General features: G+C 32.2%; 1 pseudogene across 1 annotated transcript; it reads right to left on the reverse strand.

The window, feature by feature from the left end:
• Positions 1–7,557: 7,557 nt before the first annotated feature.
• LOC145820567 (uncharacterized) lies at positions 7,558–9,046 on the reverse strand (annotated as a pseudogene). Its single transcript, XR_014362377.1, has 2 exons — positions 7,945–9,046; positions 7,558–7,896 (listed from the first exon to the last, which is right to left on the reverse strand). The product of XR_014362377.1 is annotated as an uncharacterized LOC145820567 (transcript).
• Positions 9,047–9,793: the final 747 nt, after the last annotated feature.

Here is a 9,793-nt window from a genome sequence, read left to right on the forward strand (position 1 = left end):
GGCCAACTTAACCAATATCAAACTACACCCCCTATCTGGGCTTACCAACGTATTTACCCAAAACAAATCCAAATGATTTTGTTTCACAAAACAATTCCTCTCTCCAAAACAATAGTTTTCAATGGCAATTCGAAATCCATGATAGCAATGAAATAGAATGGCAATGCAATATGTAACAATGCATTAGAAGAGTTCGAATTTCAATTTCACCACACAATGCTCCATTGTGATTAATTTTCATATCTCTATCAATGTTATACCATGATACAATCCCAAGAGATAATATAATAATGCCAATGTTCATGTATTCACCACATGTAAATCAACAACTTCCAAATTAGTCTTTTCAAGACAATTCAACAATATTCTTTATACACAACAAACTTCCAAAATCAAACATTTTCTTATCTTTCCAAGAATCTCCTCATTTAAATACCAACATGGAAATCCTCTACCAATTACCAAAATCAAAACTTTTAAACAATAGGTTTATCAATAGCAATAACATATAACACCAAGGTGGGTTCAAGGTTTCATCAATTTCTAACTCATATACTTTATCAGTGAAATGTAATTTCAATCTTTCCAAACTCATCCCCATCCCAAACATTAAATAGAATCAAATTCCCACTTTTCTCATGCAAGTGAAATCTTGGGATCTTTAAGTTCAATCATAATTCTCACTAAGCATAAGTGAATAGTTCAACACTTAATCAATTATATCAAAATCTTCTATTGACTATAATTATAAATTATAACACGAGTGTTCACTTTCCAATTATCAACATCCACCCCATCGAATTAAACAAAGGAAAAATAATAAATAAATAAAATTTTTGATAAGTCATTTTTTTTTGTTTTAATCCAATTCATCTATTTGCCCCAGACGAGCTAAAATCACATTCTATTATTTTCTTGTCAAAAACTGCCAAGCAATTCAAATATCTCATAAAAATTTTGAAGTATGAAATTATTATTATAACATTACTCAGCTAGTAAAATTAAGAACCCAATAGCATACCGCATCAACTCAATCTCGCTTATTTTCCAAATCTCATACTTGGTCAACTTCGTCACTTTTAATCTCATAATATTAAAGTTTGGAATTAAACCCAATAACACCCCTTTAATTACAAAAGATTTAAAATTTTAGCCAAACTAATTTAATTCGTCAAATTAGCAAATTCATTATTTTCACCATTTCCCAAATTAATAACACCAAATTTAACCTCACATGTCTCATCTCTCAAATACACCCACATTTCATGCCTAGCCAATTTTCCCTAAATCTCTACAAATAACAATTTCACAACTTTTTCTAAAATTACCTAATCAACATGATATTTACCTCAAAAATTATAAAATATGTCCAAGAGTAACATTTTTAAGGTTGTGAGTTCAAAAGTCCACATTTCACATTTTCATTTTCACAAAAATGAACACAACCTAATCATCAACATATTATCTTGCATAAAATATCATGACTATAACACTTTTAGAATTTTTAATCCCAAAATAACTCTATAATCCCAACTCAACAATTTGCACAATATTCCTCAATACCAATTTATTTTTCTCAAAAATAAATTCCAAAATAAAAGATGAAAAAAAAATTTCAACTTTATATTTCTCAAAATAAATCATCTAATCATAATATGATGTAGATACAATCCATACAACTTTTAAATTTTATTTTCGGATTTTTTTTTATAAAATTATCAACACAAAATGATTTTCCCAAATCAATTTCAAAATGCCCACATTCTTAACATTTCAACATAATTTTTCTTTCAAAAAATTACCAAACAAAAATCTGAATATATATATATATATATATATATATGCAATACCTCTAAAAATGACATATTTTCTTAAAATATCCCTAACATAGCTTTAAAGTAATAATATGAAGAAAATTCTTACCTCAAAAATGAAGAAAAACAAATCCGAAAATGCAAACATCACCCGATCATGGATCCAAGACCACCATTGCGAAGATTATGACGAGCTCTCCGAGACCACCATTGCGAAGATCACGAGGAGCTCTCCGACTTTCATTTATAACACTTTTGCAAAATCACACTCTAAATACTCACACTCTAAGCTTAAAGCTTAAGCCAACAATGGAGGAAGAGAGAGAGAGAGAGAGAGAGAGAGAGGGGAGATGAGGCGGAGCTCTCTGCTCCAAACTAAAAAGAAATGAATAAAAAAGGAAATGAAAAGATGGAAGGAAAAAGTGGGGAGGCAACCTACGTGGGTTTGCTTCCCAAAATTTGATTTCCCCAAAAACATAATTTTTGTAATAATATTTCAAAATTTTATAATATAAATTATAAAATGATATAATTTTTCTGACCACAAAATATAACATTTTTATACACCACAAAATGTACACCCATTTTATTCACGATAAAAATATATAATTTTTTTCACCATGTGGTACACACCATAAAATCAACTATCAAATATTTATTATAATCTTATATAATAAATAATAACAACTCCTAAGGTGGTTACTACCAATCATGTAATTAAAAAGGACCAAATAGTTAAACATTAGTCATTAAACAAACTCAATGTAAATTGAATATAAGTCATTGGTCCCACCCATAAGCTAAACATGGTCTAATTATATACCAAAATAGACCCAAAAATTTATCTCAAATCATGGTCCAAACACCTAAAACTCAAATTTCAAATTCTGCTATAAATTAAACTGAACACTAATTAGTCTACAAATTCTCATAAAGTAAATACTCACCATTAAATTCCAATTTTTTTATCCCACATGCTAGACTCTAATAAGAACAACATAATAAAAATTTCATAATTTCTGAGATCGAAAATTATATTTTTTTTAAAAAAAAAATTTATTACAAAATTGAACCATTTTCGCACATAACTTTACACAACACTCCAATCCAATTATTACTCAATTAATTTATGCATTGACTATTTAAAAGAAAATATTTTGGGACATTACAGAGCTCGAGTTAGACAAATTTTATGCGAGCCGAGCTCGAGCTGACATATTTGGGCTCGCTTCCAGCTCGAGCTGAGCTCGAACATCTTCAAAATAAATCGAGCCGAGCTCGAACATTGATAAACTCAGCTTGGCTCGGCTCAATTACACCCCTAGGCATATCACGCCATTCCATTTATTAACAAGCTCCTTCTTCTTAGCAATTTTCCTCATCAACTTAATTCTTACGCTATTAATCAACTTTGTGATAAGTAAATGGTGTTCCTCCTGTATCTATGAATTGAAAGATTTAGCTACATTCGACCAGATCTCTCCAAAGCATTGCCCTCGAAAATATGCATTACTCCAATGATCATGTGGTATGTCATCTAAAAGCTTTTCAACTCTTGATCCACCTTCTGTCTTTAACTCAACCAAACATTGATGAAATATTTCTTCAGTTGGAGCATATGCACATTTCCTAAACAAAGTGATCAGCTTTTCTTTCAATCCATGAAACATACCACGCAAATGATGCCTCAAGTTTATCTTGAAATGATATAAACAATAAGCATAGAAAGCCATTGGGAAAACCTTTGGCAAAACTTCAACTAATCCAAGGTTACGATCTGACATGAATGTAATATTTTGTTCTGGTGAAACAATTGTACTCAAATACTCCAAAAACCAATGCCGGTTGTCTTGATTCTCTAAGCCAACAATTGCAAAACAAACAGGAAAGAACCCTGCATGTACAAAACAGAAAAAATGAGAATATTCAATTATGCTTAGAAAATGGTAACATTTTAACATTCAAAATATCAAACACTAAATTGAATAACTGTAAAAATAAAAAATGCATATACAACAACAATATTATATAAAATTTAAAACATTCAATCATATTTCTAAACTGAGAACTTTCTCAATTCCAGAACAGAGAAAACAGATTTCTTGAGTACCTTGATTTCCATATTTTTCTGTAGCGGCAAGTAAATTTCCTCTAAATCTTCCCTTAAAAAATGTGACATCAAGAAGAGAGGTCGACAATAATCAAATCCACTAATGGAACCATAAAAAGCAACAAATAATCTCTTAAACTGTTAGTATCATCGTCACGCTCAAACTCAATGTAATCCCTGGATTGTAACTCTTTGCAACATCAACATACCATCTTAACTGGTCAAATGACATTAAGTAGTCTCCAAAAATATCACCATTTGCTTTCTCTACCCCCAACCAAGCTTGACAATAACTAACTCTCAGCCCATGCCTCAACTTAAAATCCCGAACAACATGAACTAGACATGTCAATGGATTATCACGAACACCTTCAACAATTAAATCAACAACTATATCAGAACTCATACAAGAATGATTCATTGTACGTACTTCAGCACCACATGTGTGGACATTGTTGAGCTTTCTTATATAAAAGAACATATTAGCCTTCTTCACTCTACCATGAACATTCCACATACAACCTTTTGTCTCTCTAAACAAACATTGTGCGGTAACACGAAATTTATCATTTTTAACAAATATGAACTCAAATCCACACTCAATAGAAAACTTCGACAATGCATTATGAAATTCAACAATTCTACCTTCAAATTTCTGTCCTACATGTGTAATACTAACTGCCCAACCAGTAGACAACAATATTTTTTCCTTGTGTCGACAAAATGATGATAGCATATCAACCTCTTCTTCAACCTCTAACCTCGAATTCCTATTGGATGATGTAGGTGCTCTGTTTGACAAGTTCACAGACTTATTGTTGTCATGAGACAATGCAATATCACAACCTTCAAGCTCCAACATTGACTCACTTTCTCCATAATCCAATCTTTTGTTGAGATTACCACAGTTAATGGTTGAGTTTTTTCCTCTCACAACAACATCAATACACTTTGAATCAAAATGAATAACTAATGCCAACAACAATCCTAACTCCTCATTGTTGTCCAACGTACAACTAGGATGTCTAGGCAATGAGTAAGATAGGCAATTGTTATCAGATTGCAAACTATCCCATTTCAAACATAGCTTATCAACCAACTGATCATATGTAACATTCCGATCAAACTTAATTGCAAATGTGCAACCATTATCCTTGCACAACAAAAAAATCAGGACACTCGTAGAACCTTTAGCCATATTTCAATCTGAACAAAAAAAAATCGCATCAATAAAAACTAGCACAATACTCAGTTTATTGAAACTACAAAACTAGAACAAATACTACATAACAATACTAAGAACTTTCTCAGTTTTCACAAAACACGTTTTCAATTAATAAAATACCAAACCAAACCAAGAAATCATCCAGCAAATCACGTCTTCAATTTGTAAAAATTAAAATTATTCAACATATTCACATAAATAAATTCAATCAAAACTAAAGAAAATTCTAAAAACACATAATATACAAAATCGAAACAATACATACCTATAAACCAGCAGATCAATTCTTCAATTTATAACTCGAAATTGCACATAACAAACTCCAACAGATTTCAATTCAAAAAGCCTTAACCACGAATCTGTCAAAACTGAGAAATTAGTTTATGTATAATAGCGAACCAAATCGAGAAATCTCTAAAGATCCTTCGCGATTCAAATCTTCATCTACTTCCATAACTGATTTGTGTTTTCTTTCTAGTAAATAACATCAATGTTATTATATATACACTTGTTTGGGTTGAAGGGCAAAAACGTCTTTTTACCTGTAAATGGGACATATTGGTTTAAAAATATTTTGACAGGACCTAAGCTACTACCAAATATGTAGATAGGACTTTTAGGTAATTAATCCAAAAATAAATGAGTAAAAATTAATATTAAGTATAATATTTTAGTATTTTAATTTTATTATAATAAAAAAATTAAATATAATCGGGGCGGGATTGAGTATAACGAGGTGGGAGAAACAAAATCCGTCCCCGTTCCACTTCCTCAGGCGGAGAAAACCTGTGTGAAACTGTTTGCACCGCATTTTATTTTTCTGTTGATTGTGGCCTATTAATTATGGCCAAATTCAATTATGGTCTGTTGATTGAAATTATAAACTATTTTCAAAAAATAACTTTGACCATATTTGTTTTTATTATTTTTGTCGACATGTATGTTGTCATAGTGTGATAAGTATGATAGTAATGTGGCCTGGAAGAGATGATGATATGATTTGAAAAGATTAAATAAAGCTAATAAAGATATTTATTGAAATCAATTAGAAACCATATGCTAAAATCGGGGGGATCAATATCAAGTCAAAGCACAAAATCTGCAAGTAGTTCCTATGAAGATATGAGATATGGTTGTGTGGAGCAAAGATCAAGGAAGATCATGGATTGATTGCTACAACATGAGGTGGCTAAGCAAGTATAAAACGGGGACTTGAAGAATGAAAAAAGAAAATGAATCAATCATCAAATACACGTGCAAAATTATTTAGGAGTAGTTCAAAATTAGCATTTTAAGAGTAGATTAATCTAGTAGCTTTTTCTAACCCCCATTTATCTTCTTTTCTTTTGTCGATTGTTGTATTTCTTCAATCTTTTGTTCTTGTAACTAGTGACAAGTGACAATTCATTCGAATTAATACATATTCTTTTTTGTTGTATCATTTATTTGCCTAATTACCTCCACGGAAGTCCTTAATCTGTTTAAGGCATAAAACTCAACCACAAAGTTTTATTTTTATTTATGTTTACTTAAAGATTGGTTTGAGTTTGTCGATCAAATCATTGTCGATTAGGATTTAACTAAATTTTTACCAACATAAATGGAGCAGGAGAAAATGACCGTCCCAAATTACGAGGCACATTTTAATAATTTGTTTCATTTGTTTTTGTGCAGATTTTTCAGTTAAGAAAAATATGAGACTAATTTGACAGCCAAAACTATAAGATTTTATCAAATTTATTTTTAAAAAATAAACATGTATGATTTTGAAAATAGATTATTGATTTTTTTTTTATAAAGAAAATGTGATAAAATCATATGATTATGATTTTTATCAAATCAATATTTAATTTTTAATAAAAAATTATAAATAAAAACTTAAGAATTAAACCAACTAAATCATCTAAATAATTTATTTTTTTTAGAAAAGAGTGCAAGAGTTTTACAGCTTGGCATTTTGAAGTTCTTCGGGTCATGCATTCGGGCAAAAAAACGCGACAGCTCACTCATCCAAGGAAAATTATTAAATATTTTTGGAATATTAGGTGATATAGTTTACTTAGCACTTTTAGCGAATAAAAAATTACAACACACGATTATATTTTTAGTTGCTTTTTATTAATTTTTCTTCTTTGGCAAACTTTCTTTAAGTTAATTTTTTTTTTCCCCTCTGAATGTGAGTTTAAAAATTTTTGCTACGAAACATCACTTAAGTAATACCATGTAGTGCTACGATACTATTAAATAATACATATTCATTTATCATGTAGGTATAATTCGAATATCAAATGATTGGAAAGGAACATTAATTAATTTGCCTGACTAATAAAGGGTTATTGAGAAATTAAGGGATTCTCATAGTAACAGAAGGTACAACTTAGATAAGCACAATAAGGCTACTCTTAGAATTTGAAATTCATCGTTTCATTGCTTATTACAATAAACTGATAGTGAAAAGAAAGCTTTGCACAAAACAAAAACAAAAACAAAAAAATTACGCAAAGAAGTATCTCCACTGTGGGGATTTCTTATTCACAAATAAACTTGTTTAAATTAAAAATTGAAAAACAATGCCACAAATGCCTTCAAAAACAACTTCAAAAAATGGAATTATTTATTCTTGTTGCAATTCAAGCTGATGCAATATTAATTAAGCTGTAGACCTTAAATAGTATGGGTTGAGACATAGGTGGCAGTAGTTGACTTAATAATGGTGCGGTGGTGGTGGTGAGTTGTAGTAGTATGGAGGTGGTGGTGATGGAGATGGTAGAGGAGGAGATTTGTAGTAATAGGGTGGTGGTGGTGACTTAACTGGTGGAGGTGGTGATTTGTAGTAGTATGGAGGTGGAGGTGGTGATTTCACTGGTGGAGGTGGTGATTTGTAATAGTAGGGTGGTGGTGGTGGTGGTGACTTCACTGGTGGAGGTGGGGACTTATAGATGTATGAAGGAGGTGGTGACTTCATTGGAGGTGGTGGTGATTTGGTGGTGACTTCACTGGTGGAGGTGGGGACTTATAGATGTATGAAGGAGGTGGTGACTTCACTGGAGGTGGTGGTGATTTGTAGTAGTATGGAGGTGGAGGTGGTGATTTAACTGGGGGAGGTGGTGATTTGTAATAGTAGGGTGGTGGTGGTGACTTCACTGGTGGAGGTGGGGATTTGTAGATGTATGGAGGAGGTGGTGACTTCACTGGAGGTGGTGGTGATTTGTAGTAGTAAGGAGGTGGTGGAGAAGGAGATGGTGGAGGTGGCGATTTGTAATAGTATGGTGGTGGTGGTGATCGAGATGGTGGGGGTGGTGACTTATAATAGTAGGGTGGTGGAGGTGATGGCGATGGTTGTGGTGGTGACTTGTGGTGGTGGAGATGGGGTGGTGACTTGTAGTAATAAGGTGGAGGAGGAGACGAAGAAGGTGGTTGTGGAGATTTGTAATAATATGGTGGAGGGGGTGATGGAGATGGTGGAGGTGGTGACTTATAGTAATAAGGTGGGGGTGGAGATGGAGATGGCGGTGGAGGTGACTTGTAGTAGTAGGGTGGTGGTGATGATGGAGATGGTGGAGGTGGAGATTTGTAAATATACGGAGGTGGCGGTGATGGTGATGGAGGAGGTGGTGATTTGTACATATAGGGTGGTGGCGGGGATGAAGACGGTGGAGGTGGAGATTTGTAAATGTAGGGAGGTGGTGGCGATGGTGATGGGGGAGGTGGCGATTTGTGAACGTAAGGTGGTGGTGGAGATGGTGATGGTGGTGGTGGAGACTTGTAAATATAAGGAGGTGGCGGTGGTGAAGCATAAATATAAGGCGTATTAGCAACAACACTAGTTGCTGCTAAGCAAAATACCAAAGCATAGACAAATTGAGGCCATTGCCTCAAACTCCCTAGGCTTCCCATTTCGACAACTATGTTGGTTTGTGTCTTGGATGATGAGAGTGAGAGAGTACTATCCCCTTTATATACTAATCCATGGGGTTGACTTTTCACAATGATAATCTCGATCTGTTTGTTATGGCAAACAGGCTGGAATTGGAGGATAACAATTAATCAATACTAACCCAAATATCAAATTTTCCACATTTAAAAAAAAAAAAATTTATGAATAAATCTGTAGACTCATAAATTAATTATAGAACTTGATACACAATGTATATAAACAAATAAAATTCTTCAAAACTAAATCTACATCTACATGTATTTTTTTTATATTCGTAACATATTTATTTTATTTATTTGTTTTTAATTTACCTATTATGGAAAGGTGGTGTGCCACTAAGATACGTGAGAATTCGGTTTGGGAAGGTCATCATATAGGGCCATGAACTTGTCAAGAAACATAAAAAATGGGCAAAATGGACACACAATAAAAATATTGAAAATGATATATATAACGGTTTTTAAATTTTATTTATTGGCCACTATACACAAATGACATATCTTTTTGTCTTAATTTAAAAAAATTCTAGTGAAAATTATATTTATGTTTAGGATTACTCAATAAATATATACACATACAATTATATGAAAAGTTAATGGATTTGTGACATTATATTTATGTAGTATTATTCGTCAATGAAAATTTATAATGTGCACTAACAAAAGTGAGTTGTCACATTGATAAACTTTTCACTACGTGATTAATTT

Source organism: Camellia sinensis, chromosome 2 (assembly GCF_055761805.1).
Source record: "Camellia sinensis isolate YWXY chromosome 2, ASM5576180v1, whole genome shotgun sequence".
NCBI classification, from domain to species: domain Eukaryota; kingdom Viridiplantae; phylum Streptophyta; class Magnoliopsida; order Ericales; family Theaceae; genus Camellia; species Camellia sinensis.